This window comes from Pararge aegeria, chromosome 4, assembly GCF_905163445.1.
Source record: "Pararge aegeria chromosome 4, ilParAegt1.1, whole genome shotgun sequence".
Classification (NCBI taxonomy): Eukaryota; Metazoa; Arthropoda; class Insecta; order Lepidoptera; family Nymphalidae; genus Pararge; species Pararge aegeria.
The window spans coordinates 16,502,378-16,510,071 of NC_053183.1; positions in this window are offsets into that span (position 1 = coordinate 16,502,378).

The window sequence follows — 7,694 nt, forward strand, 5'->3', positions numbered from 1 at the left end:
AACCTCAGGCAGAAGAAACAGCTGCAAGTGAAATCCTGCAACGCTTATGCAGTGCATTGTGCCCAAAACCAAGAATACGCCCCGAGCACGTCTCACTTCACAACCGGGATATGTTGCTAGCTGACAAACTTTTCCCATTTTCCCAATTTTATGGTAAACGTTTTAAACATTATAGGTAAAATAATTACTGCCAACTGCTAAATTAATGAAGTTACTTACCAAGAAACACTACTAAAGTGGAGTGGTTTTTGACGTGTACACGGTTTCTGCGTGTTCTTAATTCTGTGGTAGTAGGTAACTATAAAAATGTTTGCTTCCACTTTAATAACGATAGTAAGTAGTGAATTACTGAGATGCTTGAAAGCGAATTCGGTCTCAAGACAATTTCTTTGGCATATTCCTGGAACAGTTTCGAATTGTTAATTTGAATTCCAACTCAATTGGTTAAAGTCTTTGAATAGTTTATACAAGTCTATCGTCTGGAGTTCACATTTATTCTGCGAAACAAATGAATGCGGCTATAAATATTTTATTTTTCGAAAGGAGCTTTCAAAAGGTTTTTGGCCTGAGTATTACAATATACAATAATAAAAACTTACGTGATATCTGAATATCGCATGCAAAAGGTACAGAATTCCTTTAGGCTGAGATCCCTCAGGTAACTTTTTTTTTAGTAATTGATGATGCAGTCTGAGATGGTAGAAGGCAAATCTGTATATAGTTTAGCGGCACATCTTTGTCGATAGGGTGGTAACCAGCCACGGCCAAAGCCTCCAGGCTATATTTATTATATATAGTATATATATAATAAAAATATAGGCTATATATAATAACGAAATTCTTTAGGTTTTATTGGCAATGCCTTGCTAACCATAGTGTGGGTCGAATCTTAAAATTTAAATTGCATTACCGTCATGTTGGCGATTTATGTGAAATTGGGTTTAATAAACCTTCGGTTTTCATGATAATACAATTAGGTGTAGTATTGATTCTTGCAAATCAGAAGTTTTGACGACTTCCCTGGCGTAGCGGTGAGCGATGTGAATTTAAGTAGGAGACCCCGGATTCGATTCCCGGTAGGGGAGAATTTTCTCTGGTCTGGGCTGGTGGGAGGCTTCCGCCATGGCTAGTTACCCTACCGACAAAGACGTGCCTATTTAGTGTTCCGGACTAACTTACTCAGGTTAGCCCGCTACCATCTTAGACAGCATTATCACCTACCACCACTTGATATAGCAGTCAGATCCCAAGGGCTTACTTGTAGTGTAATAAAAAAACCAATAAAACTTACCGATACATAATACCTGGTTACATATTATTTTAAACCCCAAGACGGATATAAATGGAAAGAGATTAAGAACACCATGAAAAATCCCAAATCCAAGATGGCGTCCGAAACTAGATATTTTTTTTGCGTTTTCGGTTTTGTTGAGTTTTTCGTAGTAATAATTGACGGACTAAGCAACTTAGTGGTGAGTAAGGTCAACCTGATGGTATGTACAAAAGTATCGATAAAAATAGCGCAGCACTTTGCAGGGCATGCAAAGAACACGAGCTACAAAGTGTGGCCCTGTATCAATCAACTTGAGGCGTAGGTTTTAATCCTTAAGTGCCTATAAATACACCAGCAAACACATCCATAAACTCACCACACCCTTCAGACTAAAACACAGCCATTTTTTTTTTTAATTATTAACGATAGGCCAGCGTTTGACGACAATCATGCCCGTTAGAAAGCAATGATGAGGTCTAGGTTGGAGCACGCTTGCCTAGAAAAAGCCTATTCACTCTAGCCTTGAAGGTACTCAAATTATACGTGGCAGGAAACACAGTTGCCGGGAGGGCGTTCCACATCTTAGCGGCACGTATCAGAAACGTGGATAAAAAACGTTTCGTGCGTGTTGATGGAATATCAACCACATAAGCCATGCTGCTTGGCAGCCGGAATAAGTATGGTGCAATAACTTCCGTGGACGAGCTCTGGCTCAAAAAGCTGTACTGCTGCTAAATTATAATGCCACACAATAAAGCTAACATATAATTGAGTGGTTACCAGGTAATGTATCAAACCACTCTTTATAAATATACTTCTACAGTACACACATAGCCGTCTAGCTCCAAAGTAAGCGTAGTTTTCTTATCGGTACTAAGATGACTGATGAATATTTTTTTGAATCCCTACTAATATTATAAATGTCAATGTAAGTTGGTTTGTTACGCTTTCACGCAAAAACTAATTAACCGATCCTCATGAAACTTTGTACAAATGTTCTTGGAAGTGTTAGAAGTAATATAATTTCGCCCAAACTGTGGTTGGAGATAGAGGACAGAACTCCTAAGCGGACAGCAGCAAACCCCTCATTTAAGGCTTACCGATAATGAATACTTTAATTCCCCCATCAAAAAAACAAAATCAAACGCAGACGAAGTCGCGGGAAACCCCAAGACCCTAAGGGATACCCTGATGCTGGAAAACATTCATGTCCATCACATAAACACCCTCAGCTACAGACTCTGAAAGCAGGGTCACTGCCCACTGCACCATTCGGCCGTCGTTAATGAAAGTATGTTAATAAAGTCGTAGCTCGCGTCGATTTTTATTATCTAAAGGGAACCTGATAATATGTTTTGGTTCTTTTCAATAGAAAACTCATGCAAAATGCCTGTAAAAATAAATTCGTCACTATCATCCGCGACTCCACAGAACCCTACTATGCCCCATGTTTTAGTTGGATGAATGCCATATGATAACAAGAATAGTGTGATTACCAGCATTCTATTGATACAACAAATTATTTGGCCTACTCGGATTCGAACCCAGGACTTCGTGATCCGTATTTGAACGTGCTAACGACTGGACCAACAAAACTTCAGTGTCCTTCAGCTCAACGCTAAGACAATTACATACTTGATTGAATTTCTAATCTCGACGTGCTACAACTACTAAGTTTGTCCAAGTCTTATCCTTTTTCTATGAGCATTGAAAAGAAATAATGAACTCAATGAATAATTCAATTTCAATTTATGAAACAGAAATTTATTCAGTGAACTTATTTACCAATTAGTTTGAAAGCGAGATAGGTAAATGGGTGTGCGTTAGTTAAACATTTAACAATCGTTGAAAAGGTTTTCAAAGTAGGTATAGTACAATAGAGGTAGGTTCATAAAGACGGAATGCATAATTAAAGTAAGAATAATTGTATTTAAAAGTCATTATTACAGATATTTGCATAACTAAGGTATATAAAGCGGTAATAGCCCAGTGGGACTTTCACGAGTTCACTGTCAGGGGGCCGAGTTCGAACCCCAGCACGCACCTCTTACTTTTTTTATTTACATCACTTGCTTCAACGATGAATGAAAACATCGTGAGAAAACCTGAATGCCTGAGAGTTCTCTATAACCAGTGGTGTTCCTAGGGTTTTGAATTTGAGCAAGTCCAGTTACCTAAAGGACAAATTTAACTAGTCATGCTCTAAGTGTTACAGTAATTTAATAAAGTGGGTAAATAATTAAACATTTGATCACTAACCAATGTTCATGACATGGAATTGGTGGGTATTTTGATATAAATACGAATGCATTATCGATATATCCGATCGCGTACGAAGACACGTGAAGAGCACGATAGTGATATTTCGGCGCGGCGCTTAATGGCTTCCTATCGCGTTCGTCTGGTTGCTACCACAGAGTTTACCGGCCAGAGTAACGTTGTGCTTACAGAAACTTAAACAAAGAGTAAAAGTTAAAACATTGTGTTTATATCAAGTGTTAATTATTTTGTGAATTTCATTGCGGAATAGTCGAGCCAAATTTAAAAGAGATATTTATTGGAACGCAAGCACCGCTTTTCGGCTTGTATGGTAATATCGCCACTGAGTCTATAACGCACTCAAAGGCGTGTGAAGTCCACTAATGCAGCGTGGTGGACTACGGCCTTAACCGCTTCTCATTGTGGGAGGAGACCCGAACCCTGTAGTAGACTGTGTGGACGGGCAATGGGTTGATATGATGATGATGATGATGATGATGATGATGATGATGAGAAGAGAAGTAACAAATCAGAAACATAATTTCCTTTGACATAACCCGTTTCTAAATTAATACGTGAGTCTATATTTTCTTGGGACACGTGGATGAAACAATAGAGCACAGCCAGTAGCTACAATATAGAAAACATGTGTTTCGCAATATCAAAACAGCTACCCCCAATATTCTACTATCACCCGATATAATGTGACTTAAGAATAATTAGCGAAGTTTCGAACAGTAATAATTATGGCTTCATCGCAATTTGATGGGCCTAATTTATAACGTGATTCGATTTTAATTGGATTCTGTGATTAGTTGTGATGGTTGTGAGTTTAAATTAGCTAGGGCCACACCACGCTAGCTTTGCGATTACATTTCCTTGCGAAGATAAGATAACTTGTGTAAAAATGAAATATATAAATGGATTAAATCCAAAAATAACTAAATAAAACTAATATAAATCTAAAATGCATATATCTGCCGTTAAACAGCATTGCTTCCAGTTTCAAGGTTTATGCCTCAGGTTCAGGCACATGGCACCACTTTGTAAGACATGCCTAATTAGCTAAGAGATCGTATAATCAATCTTGAAATATCAGATCGTATACTCTTGAAATATGAAACTCTAAAATTGAAAAACCGAGTGTATATCTTATATATCCTAATAAGATCCTGTTATAAAAGCAGCTCTTTGCTTATGGTCTTTGGATATTTCGCATTCAGGCCTTTTTGGTTTGGTCTAAAATCCATCAGTGCCTAAAGACAAAAGCCTCCGAAAAGTGCGTGGTGCTAGTGATGACTTACGGATCGGAAACGTGGTTGCTAACTATTGGCCTCATAAGAAATCTCAGAGTCACTCAGCGAGCGATGGAAAGAGCCATATTAGGTGGTACGTGGTATCTCCGTGAAAGTTACAGGTGCGTGCTGGGATTCGAACTCGGCGCCCCGAAAGTGAAGTCGAGCTCCTACCCACTGCGCTATCACCGCTTCATTTTTCCATCCATTATTACTATAAAAAAACCTGAATCGATCTTTACAAGAAAGCTCTGTCAGACTTGGACATACTTTCAAGCGCAGGAAAACACACGGTTCCCAAGGGATCGAAACAAAACAAATGCGGCGAAGTTGCGGACAGCTAAAGTTTAATACAAGTGAGGATTTGTACTTTGTTGTAATCCTAAAAATTGTTGAATGGCTCAATATTAACTCCACGAAGTTGTATTAATGACCTTCCATGCTAGGGATGTCTCGTTAGAAGTTTGATTATATTATCCAGACTAATATTATAAATGCAAAAGTGTGTTTGTTTATCCTTTCTTTGCTCCCCTTACTAAGCAACCGATCAAAATTGAAGCGGTGATAGCCCAGGGTGACAGAATTTACTTTCGGGGGGCCGAGTTCGAATCCCAGAACGCTAACTGACCTCTAACGATGGAGCTCTTGTTTAGACACTCTTTATAACTTTTTATTTTCTAAATAAAATTTAAGTTGGGGTAAAGTTTCATGCGTGGTTTCTTAATACCTTTGACTTTCCTAAGAATCCTAGTGATTCAACAATTTGTCGAATAAAAACTCCACATTGCAATCAATATGTCGGTTTCAACGTTGCAATGCGTCTATTCTATCCTGTTATACTATTTGACACAAGCAATAGTTTATTGTTAATTGTTATTAGGCACAAAACATGTAAAAACTAAAGGTAGATGCGTGAAAACAAGTTTTGTTCTAAGCTACAACCCAAAGTATGTGGACACAACTTGGAATTAAATTAAACAAAAAGTAAGTAAGTAAAATTAAAGTTTAAAAAAGTTAAATATATATAATTTCCCTAAAGCTATGTCCACATAGCTATGTGAAATAGTGCTTAATAATTAGATTTTTAAAAAAAAATATCCTTTTGTTAAAAATACAATATTGCTATTACTTGATACTAAATTATTATAAGGCGGCACATGCGAACGATGGGATTGTAATAGGAAGTACTTAGGATTGTTCTTGTAGACACTTAAGAAAAAGGGTTTAAAATATTTTAATCTGGTGTTAACGCGAGTATTTATAGAAAGTAATAGTCACCCAGCGATAGCTGCTTAATCTATACTATATCATTTAGTAAAAAAAAATTTGGTTACTTACATGTATGAAAACTTAATTATTTGTAACTTAGTACATATACTTTTTTCTAAATCAAGATAAAATGGTTAATGGTTAAAATAAGTGGTTTCTAAGTAACTTCTTACCGAAAATTTTTGTATTTTAGATAAGAATAACTAATTAAAAACTAATAATAATTCAAAACTCGGACGACTGAAAAATTCGCATTGTCAAACTGTCCGTTCAAACGTTGCAATAACACAGACTTACTGAAAAAGCTAACCGCTTTTACTTACGCTGATCTTTTTTAGCACTGAGAATTAAAGATAAATTGAGTTGAGCAGCCCTATTTATCTCTGGTACGAAGTAATGATTGAATGCGATTACCCTCAGATGAGATGAGATGACCGTCCTCGAGCTACGACTGTATATTAACAGGTAATACTCAGGTTCCATCCCATTTGCACCTCTATTAGCTTTCAAATTATGCAGGAAACCATTTTAGGTGAAGTTAAGCATATAAACCTAATTTATGTATTTAGTTTTCTCGGGTTTCTCCTCCTGGGCTCCTGTGGTACTTCGTCCGTCTGTCTCAACTGAATTGAACACTCCAATATTACAAAAAGGGGCAAAAATGGGGGCGTCGTATATTCAAAGTTAATAATTTTTCAAGTGGGACAATACATACGAAGGTGTATTCTTTGAACATTTTCAAATAGTTTTTTATTTTTATGTTACTGGTGAAAATTATTATATTTCTTTTATAAATATAACCTAAAATAAACTTTGTAAAACTAAATAAAATTTAAAACGTCTTCGAAACCACGTTCGTTTTTTTTTTGTTTTTGACCGAACACGAAAAGTCAAACTATTTTTTTTTTAACAAATTAGAATTGTCATTTTAAAACAACTAAAATGCAAGGAATAAGTATTTCTACAAAATATTTAACACGGCAACGACTTAAAAGTGTTAAGAAAATGCTTAGGTTACATTAAAGAATACTCAAATTGCTAATACATATGAAGAGTTCTCTCGATATATCCAGGATTCCTTCAATAGATCTTCACCAAAATACCATCTCTGAGGTATGATATACCAAACAAAAAAATTACCAAGATTAGTTTATAGTTGGCGGAGTAAGTAATCGCGTAACCAATATACCAAAACAAAACATACAGTTGAATTGATAACCACCTCCTTTTTTTTAGTCGGTTGAAGATATGCATTACATCCGCAGCCAATAAACGTCCCACTGCTGGGCACAGGCCTCTTCTCTGATAAAAGCGACGCGACGGTTTGAGAACATAGGCCCACCACGCTGCACGATTGCGGGTTCGTGGGTTAACAATGTGTGCTGCTATTATTTATTATTTCAAAGGTTCAAACCTTTTAAATATTCTATTAGTTACTCATAACGGAAACCTTGTAACATTCGATGCGCACGATTTAACATGACATCCATTCATGTCCAGCTAGCTAGTCACATTGATTGATATTTAACCCGTATTACATATGGGGCTAGCAAAAATTGTTATCTATCTGATATAAAACGGGTCACACGTCCGATGCC